The sequence below is a fragment of the Sorex fumeus genome, unplaced genomic scaffold, assembly GCF_029834395.1.
Source record: "Sorex fumeus unplaced genomic scaffold, SorFum_2.1 ptg000265l, whole genome shotgun sequence".
In the NCBI taxonomy this organism is placed as follows: domain Eukaryota; kingdom Metazoa; phylum Chordata; class Mammalia; order Eulipotyphla; family Soricidae; genus Sorex; species Sorex fumeus.
Window position 1 is genome coordinate 18,028,513 of NW_026606322.1, and position 9,321 is coordinate 18,037,833.

The window sequence follows — 9,321 nt, forward strand, 5'->3', positions numbered from 1 at the left end:
ACCCATCCTCCTCTGGGGTATCCTGAGTGAAACAGCCTGGTGTGGGGTCTGGCAACATGGTTATGGCTAGCGTGATGTTGCTCCCTTCCGGGAGAGAAGGACGTGTGATCTGGATGGTGACGGATGACAAGATTATGTGGTGTTAGCAAGGAGTGGCTTATGGGGGTGACCGCTGAGTCACAGGAGAAAGGGCAATATGGGCAGAGGATCTCCATTCCCAGTCCCATTGAACCCAGAGTTCTCAGTTATTTGTTATTTTTAAGTTCTCATATACCACATATTGCATGAACCATTAATATAATTTATGCTAAAATTGAATGAAAGGAAAATAGCATGTGTAGAATTTAAGTCATGACACATTATATTGTCATCTGGTCTCAGCGATGCTCCAAACTTCTTACATTTAGACTCGCTTTCATCTTATTCCAGCAACTGGAGATTTAAACTAAAATTATGAATGTAATAAACACTTAGGAGTAAGTTTTCATCTCATCTGCTTTCTAATTCTTAAGTTCTTATTATTTTGTCCTAAGGTTTTTCCTTCCCAATTTTGTAAGACCCATGGCAACTCAATGTACATGTATCCATACTATGTATAATTTGATTGTGCTTCTAAACTTTTATTTATGGAAGCATTTTTTTCTCTTGAGTAATGTATCTATTGTTATTTTCACATAACAACTTATATTTATCTAATTTTATGATATGTTTTAGATGATTCGAGTATTATTCCTTTAAAAACAAAGTTATTTATGGTTGAGTTTTAGATTTACAATATTGTAACACTGATCCCACACCACTATCAACTTCCCTCCACTATTGCTCCAAGATTCCCTCCATATTTTCCCTCCCCAGGCTACTTTCTTGACAGGCACCTTCCTGAGTTTGTTCGTTAGCTTGTGTCTCTTAATTTCAGTGTTGTGACTCTGTGTTTTGGAAATTTGGAAATTTGGCCCTATCATTCCTTAACACCACCATTGTAATTTAATCCCAATTGCTCATCATCAGTCTCTTCTCCTCCTTCCCTCCACCCTTTCTTTCTTTCATCTCCCTGTACTCTCACTCCAAAGTTGATCTGGGCATCCCTCTTTAAGATGTTGTATCTCCTTACCCAGATATTCTAAATAACACATATATAAGTGATACCATCCTGTGTTTGTCCTTCTTCTTCTGGCTTTCTTCATTTAATTTGATGTCTTCCAGTTCCATGCGTGTTGCAGTGAATTGTATGATTTCATTATTCTTTATGACTGTGTAGTATTCTGTTGTGTATATACCAAATCTTCATGATCCACTTATTTGTCTTCGGACATCTAGGTTCAATTCAAATCTTAGCTACTGTACTGAGTGCTGCAATGAATAGTAGAGGGCATATTTTTTTTGAATAAATGTTTTTCTGTACAGAAGATCTTGCACTGTTTTCCAGGATGTTGCAATATTGTTAATGTATACAGTTGGGGCTGGAAAGATATACAGAATGTAAGACAGTCACCTAGCACATGGCTAACCCAGGATTTAATCCATGGCATCACATATTGCTCTCTTAGCACTGCCAAGAGTGATCCCTAAGTACAGAGCCAGTAGTAAACACCAAACAGTGTCTGGTATGGCTCAAAAAACATAAATAAGTAAAGTATACAATGAAACCATTGCTTTTTTTTAACTAATGAGACACTATGAGGTACAGTTGTAGACTTACAAATTTTGTGCTTGGGTTTCAATTATACAATGATCAAATACCCATCCCTCCACCAGTGCCCATTTCCCACCACCAAGGATCCCAGTATCCCTCCCAACTCCCATTCCCCCCATCCCACTCTGCCTCTGTGGCAAGGCATTCCCCTCTGAGACCATTGCTCTTTAATGTCCAGCTTTTTACTATTGCTTAATAATAAATCTAAGACAAAATGTACAACTTTGAAATTTTCCTACTACAGTCAATTTGGTGATTTATTTGTTCTATTGATTCCTATGTGGACACTGAACATTCTCTATTATCCAAAGAGTAGGAAAGCATCTATTGCTGATCTATCTTCTTCGGTCATTTCTGTCAGACTCTGTATTCTATAAGCTCATCTCCATTTGTATGTTTTTTCCCAATGGTATCTCTTTCATGTGGAACATATTCTTTCCTCTGTTCCGTTAATCTAATCCAAAACTATCTTGAACTCAAAATAATGTGAGCTTAACTATCCTATTTATTGATAAATGCTCATAGAAATTGTAGTTTGTTGGGCTGAAGAGAATATAGAAGGTAATACTCCTGTTTTGAGTGCAAATGACCTAGGTTCAATCTTGAACATCACTAGGGACCATTTGTGAGCACAGAGCAGGAATAGCTCTCCTGTTCTGCAACATCTCCAAGTGTGGCCTAAACACCCTCCTTTTCAAATAGAGAAGGTTCAGTTTGTGTATAGTAATGTATACTACACTTTAGTCATTTTATAGTTACATTTGAGAACACATTTTTAAACATCCAGTTATGATTCTTCAGGGACAAAGATAAAATTTCTTTAAAAATGTAAAAGCTCCCACAGTGGCTAGAATATATTTTACTTTTTTCTGACTCCTCACAAATAATTTGTAGGGACAAGACTAAGAAATGATAACTTCATTTTTATCTGTTTATTTTATTTTTTGGCAACACCTGACCATTCCAGGGCTTACTTCTGGCTCTGAACTCAGGGATCACTCCTCAGGGGACTATGTGAGGTACAGAGACCAAACCTTAGTTGTTTGCGTGCAGGGAAAATACCTGACTCGTTGTACTATCGCTCCAGCTTCAATAACTTGACTTTTTATTAAGCTATACCTGGTGATTCTCAGATCTTATTCCTGCCTCTATGCTCAGGGGTCACTTCTGAAATGGCTCAGGGTAACATATGAGGAAACAAAAATCAAACTAGGGTTCACCACATATAAGGCAAGTATTCTACCTGGTGCTCACCTCATGATAATTTGATTTTGAGTGCTAAGCTCTGAAATAACTTCTGTATGGAAATCCCTTCTATAGGAAATAAAGAAGCAGATTGTTACTTTTTGATAGTTTTTATAATTTTAATTATATAATTTTAAAAGTATGTGTGTTGTACCTATAATTTTAGTTCTCTATGTACTTTAATTATAACACAGTTAAAATGAAAGTTCTCCGCTGACTTACTATTCTAATGTTGGATATTAACCCTAAGTGCTTTAGGCTTCATCAGTGAATTGCCCCTTTTCTTCCTCCCACATGCTCTTGATAGCATCCTTAATTTAGTTAAAGTTTATCTTTAAAGTTTCCTTTGTATTTTACTTCTCATTGACTCAGTTCCCAAGTCAGTCTTGACTACTTTTAAGCCAAAACTTTCTGGTAATTCTGAACTTTGTATTTGTAGTGCTGTGTATTTGTACCTGCTTTGTATTTCCCCTATAGCCTTTTTGTATTTTACTATAGAGCAATGTTCTTTGGTTAAACACAAAAGACCATTAATATTATGCTTCATCTGTCATGAAATTTACATACAAGTGGTACTATATGGAAAGTATCATGCTAATTGAAATGAGTCAGAAAGAGAGGGACAGACATAGAAAGATTGTATTCATCTGGGGAATATAAAGTAAAAAATTGGGAGACTAACACCCAAAAATAGCAGTGATAAGTACCAAGGGGTTCACTCCATGGCTTGAAGGCCAACCTCACATACTGAGGAAGAAGGCAGCTCAGGTAGAGAGGGCAGCACCAAGCAAAGGGTGTTGGGAGGACCCTCCCAGGATGAGAGATGCATGCTGAAAATAGACTATAGACCAAACATGATAGCCACTCAATGCCTTTTTTGCAAACCACAACACCCAAAAGGAGAGAAAGAACAAAAGGGAATGCCCTGCCACAGAGGCAGGGTAGGATGGGGGTTGGGGGGAAGGGGAGTGGGAGGGATATTGGAATCAGTGGTGGTGGAAAATGGGCACTGGTGGAGGGATGGGTACTCAAACATTGTATAATTGAAACTCAAGCACAAAAATCTACAACTGTACCTCATGGTGTTTCACTAATAAAAATTAAAAAATATTATACTTGGGCTGGAGCAATAGTACAGCGGTAGAGCATTCGCCTTACAAGCGGCCAACATGGCCGACCCGAGTTCGATTCCTCCGCCCCTCTTGGAGAGCCCCGCAAGCTACCGAGAGTATTTGATATGCCAAACACAGTAACAACAAAGTCTCCAATGGAGACGTTACTGGGCCCGCTCGAGCAAATCGACAATCAACGGGAGGGCCTTTACCTTTACCTTTATACTTCTAATATTTGGGAGTTGATTGACTGAAATATATGTACTCATGGGCATTCGGCATAATTCCTTGACTCAGGTGTTAATTGCTTTAGTTCCTAATACTGAAAAGAGAGGTCCTGCTGTGGAACTGCTATGGAAACTGGGAGAGTGGCAAAGCTACTCCAGCATCAAAATGGGGCAGTCTAAAAAGCATAAATGCATAGTCTTGATGCAAGCAGTTATGACTAAAGAGACCCTCATGGGAAAGGACAAGCTGAACTAGCCTGAGGAGATTTAGTCTGGGATTTATGTAAAAGCTCTCAGAGCTCAGAGTGTTAAAAAGTGTTAAAAAGCCTTGCTTGCTTCCAAAGCCCACAGAAGGAAGTGTTGGGATCTTGGTCTCTTACTGTGATTATCCAAACAACTGCAAGTCTTACTAACATATACAACTAGAGGGAAAGATAAAAGCAAGGTAGATGTCCCTGGGAGACAGAGTGTCTCCTTGCTCTAATCTCCACATGTTTTATCTATGTAAATAATCTATGTAAATTTCCAGATTTTTTTTCTGTGTAAATCATCAATTACACCTAGTCCTACACCTCAACTCCCCTCAGATGTTCCATAAGTATACTAACAACTCTGCATTAAATGGGCCATTTTCACCACCATGCTATAGTCCCCAGTCTCTCTATTTGTCTTTCTACTGGGGACACCTGGGGAGGACAGGAGGTGAAGCTTGACAGTCAAACACATGCATCATCAAAGCACCCACACGTTATTTTGTGAAGTCACAGTCTAAGTGGATGTTCTCTGTGCACAGATATATATAGTTTTATCTGTTCACCACTGGCGCAGAGTTGAGATAGCAGGAGAGAAGATAAATGTGTTTGGGTCGGATTTTATTTTCTCAGCCATGTTCATTTTCTTTCTTGTTACTACTCTTCTTACAAACAGACATGTTTCATGCTTCTGCTTCTTTGCCCTTACCCAGAAAAGACTGCTGGGGCAAGAAAAATTCCCATCACGGTTAAGGATTGCAAATGGCTGAGTATGATTTTGATATGACCTTCTTGTGATTCTTTCTTTTACTCAATGGAAGAAATGTTTATTTTTCAAATTTTACTACTTTCATAAGTTACAGTTTTAAATAGCTACCAAATAATCATAGAGTAAATAAGTGTGCACAATTCCATTCTAAATAATTATAGTATATGACATGTCACTACATAGGGAAGGGGAGTTCTATTACTGATATAAGTCACAATAAACTTGTCACCAAATTCAACAACATGATAAAATATTAGGTTATAAGAAATCCAACAACAATGTTAGTTGTACTTCTAAGCATTCAGAGTAATTCCTGTCTCTCATATACTTTTTGAAAATATACCTACAAATAGCAATCATTGTATTTCATAGAAAAAGTGGCACATCAACTGCATGCTTTAATTTGCAATATTTCATTCACATGGACTATAGAGAAGTTGGCATTTCCATTCCAGATCTGTTTTAGAACATTAACAAAACCATAATACTTGGCCGCCAGACAAAATCTGCAATGCTAAGCCTAACCTGGAGCACTTTTTAAGCAATTACTATTATGAAATCAAACTACTTTGGAGTATTTATTTTGTAAAATATTGTATACTGCATAGACTATTAAATAGGACTTCATTTTCAGTATATTTTTACAAAATTCTAGCTTTAGGACTTTAAAACACATTTTGTCTTAAATGTAGAGAATTCATAACACCATTAATAAAGGCAATCAAGAACTTACCAGTTATAATACATAAATATCTTATACATATTTTAATGTTACATACTTAAGGATAATAACTCACTTAAATACAACTTTAGTGAATTAATATAAAAGATTTCATACAACTGAAATTTATACAGTTGAATGGAATATTAAAAAAATTGAAAAATGCTTTAATATATGATCTGTCAGTGTGAATATTCAAATATATGTCCTGTATGCAGAAAACTTACCTGAAATATCCTATTATGTATATACTAAGTATCTATTATACTAACAGAATATATAAAAGGAAATAAATTTCATTGATATATTTTATGGATATATATATTTTTGAAAATTATCTTACAATCTTTGCATCTTATTCAAGTACAATAGCTTGAAATGGAATCAGAACTCAGCTGAATATAACTATCCAACTAAAAAGGTAAAAAGGTAAAGGCCCTCCCGTTGATCGTCGATTTGCTCGAGCGGGCCCAGTAACGTCTCCATTGGAGACTTTGTTGTTACTGTGTCTGGCATATCGAATACTCTCGGTAGTTTGCCGGGCTCTATCCAACTAAATATTCCCTTATTCATTTACAGTCCTTTTATTTAGGGCAATGATTTTTCAAGCACCTATCTGTTTATGAATGCTAGTCTGAAGGTGTAAAAAGGTTGATAAAAAATTGATCTACAGGGCAGACTGATAGCACAGTGAGCAGGTGCTAGTCTTACATTTTACTGATCTGGATTCAACCCCAGCATTCCATTGGGTCTCCTGTTCTCACCAGGAGTGGTCCCTGAAGACAGAGCAGGGAGTAAGCTCTGAATACTACTGGGTGTGTCCCTCCCTCCACATAAATATGATCTACCACTATGATTATAAATTCTTGTCTGTGGAATACAGGTGTCCATATTGGTCGATGTAAAGAACAGTATGAAGAACCTGGGCCACAAGAGTAAAAAGTCACCTGCACCAGGCTGTCTTCACCGGGGCCACTTGGAGTGGGGCAGGTTAAGTTTCCCTCCCCGCCCCAATCAGAACTCCAGCAGCCAAAAATCTCCAGAACCCAGACACAGCCATGCTCAAAGCCACTCTCCACACGCTCAGATGAACCTCAAGCATGAAGCAACTGACGGAAGAACCTAAGTATGTGGGACCCGGGGCTGAATCTCAAAGCCTTCTGGGATTGGGACTGTGAACCTCCTCCACCCAGATTCCCCATTTTCCAGCAGCTTGGCAGTCACACTCACAAACTGCTCCTGGCACCATGTAATCCCATCAATGGCCAATATCCAGAGACAATGTGGCCACACGGCCCCTTCTAGTCTAGCCCGCTGTTGTACCTAAATATAAATTCTCAGTCCATCTCAGAGAGCCCCGCAAGCTACCAAGAGTATCCCGCCCACAAGGCAGAGCCTGGTAAGCTCACCGTGATGTATTCCATATACCAAAAACAGTAACAATATAGGGTCTCATTTCCCTGACCCTGAAAGAGCCTCTAGTAAGGCACTGTTGGGAAGGATGAGTAAGGAGAGGCTGCTAAAATCTCAGGACTGGAGTGAATGGAGACATTACTGGCTCCTACTTGAGCAAATTGATGAACAACAGGATGACAGTGATCCAGTGGTACAGTGGTTATATCCCTTCAGAGGGGACTCAAATATTTACACAGTTAGGTTTCATTGTTGTGTGCATGAACCCCGTAAAGGACTAAATAGGCAGGCTTAGTTAGTTTATTTATTTATTTATTTATTTATGATTACTGGGGCTGGAGCGATAGCTCAGCGGTAGGGCGTTTGCCTTGCACGCAGCCAACATGGCCGACCTGAGTTCAATTTCTCCGCCCCTCTCCAAGAGCCCGGCAAGCTACTGAGAGTATCTCGCCCGCACGGCAGAGCCTGGCAAGCTACCCATGATGTATTTGATATGCCAAACATAGTAACAACGAGTCTTACGATAGAGACGTTACTGGGCCATCTCGAACAAATTGATGAACAACGGGAGGACAGTGACAGTGACAGATGATTACTATTATTTGTTATAGAGAGTATGTCTAATTTTAAGATATTTATTTTTATATGCATTTATTGAAAAAGATTGTATTTTTAGACAATGTAAAGTTTAAAGGTCTAACACGCATTTCAAAAAGATATTTATTTTTATATGCATTTACTGAAAAAGATTGTATTTTTAGACAATGTAAAGTTTAAAGGTCTAACACACATTTCAAAAAGCAGTAAAAAGGCTCCATGTCTGAGTTTTAAAATTGGAGAACATTTTAAATGTGGGCCTCAGCTTAGTTGCTTACTTTCTGTTTTAGCTATAGATTACAACCCACTGCAAAACAAATCAGCAATGATAATATTTATACATTTCTATTTCAACTATGTGCTGCTTATATCTGGTATATTACAGGTCAACTATAATATGACTTTTATAAACTATTTATTTTATTATGTAATAATAGTAATTTAATAATGTGAGTTTTGTATGTATTTGCCTAGTTTCTATTTCTATGATGCTTATAAACTAGGAGACCATGACTGTTACTTTTTCTCTTATGGTCATTTGCTCATCAACAAAATGAGAATAAGAACATAGTACCTACTTCCTCGAGTTATTATAAAGATCACATTATATATGTGTATATTTCTTCCAACAGTAAACTAGTCCCTGGCACAAATTAACTCTTATATAACTATTACCTATTTTGATTGCAGATCTTCAAGTATTAATGGTAACATTTTTCTCAGTTTATGTACTCATATTTTGATAATGGTAGGAATTATGTTTAACATTGAGCATTTGCTTTACTTTAAGTTTATAATTGGTACAATTACTTGAAGAAGACTTTAAATGGAGATAAGTCACTGTTGCCATGGCAATAGTGACTGTGTCCTGTCATTAGGAGTAACAGTAAGAGAAGCAATACAATCAGGATATTTATTTGACAAATAGGATGGTTTCTGTTGGACTCAGAATACTTTCATAAATTAAAATAAATAGAGGTGAGACCTCTTCACCTGACCCCCTCTCACATGTCTACCCTCAGCCTCTTGCTCCACCATTTTATAAGTCAGAAAACTTGTTCAGTTCTCTACCAACACTGCTTATCATTTTTCTGGGGGCACTGATCATACGTATAACTCTGCTTTCCTATACTTTGCCCTGAACTGCATGGCAACTCAAGCAGCCACAGAACAGTATTGCTCACCACACTTCACACTGAACACAAAAATCTTGCAACCACCCCCCCCTCCCCAGAAACTCAGGGGTATCCCTGCTTGCTGCCACATAGTTCATGCTTTTAATATCTTATTGAT

General features: G+C 37.8%; 1 pseudogene; it reads left to right on the plus strand.

The window, feature by feature from the left end:
• The first annotated feature begins 8,852 nt into the window (after positions 1 to 8,852).
• Positions 8,853 to 8,992, plus strand: LOC130018711 (uncharacterized; annotated as a pseudogene).
• Positions 8,993 to 9,321: the final 329 nt, after the last annotated feature.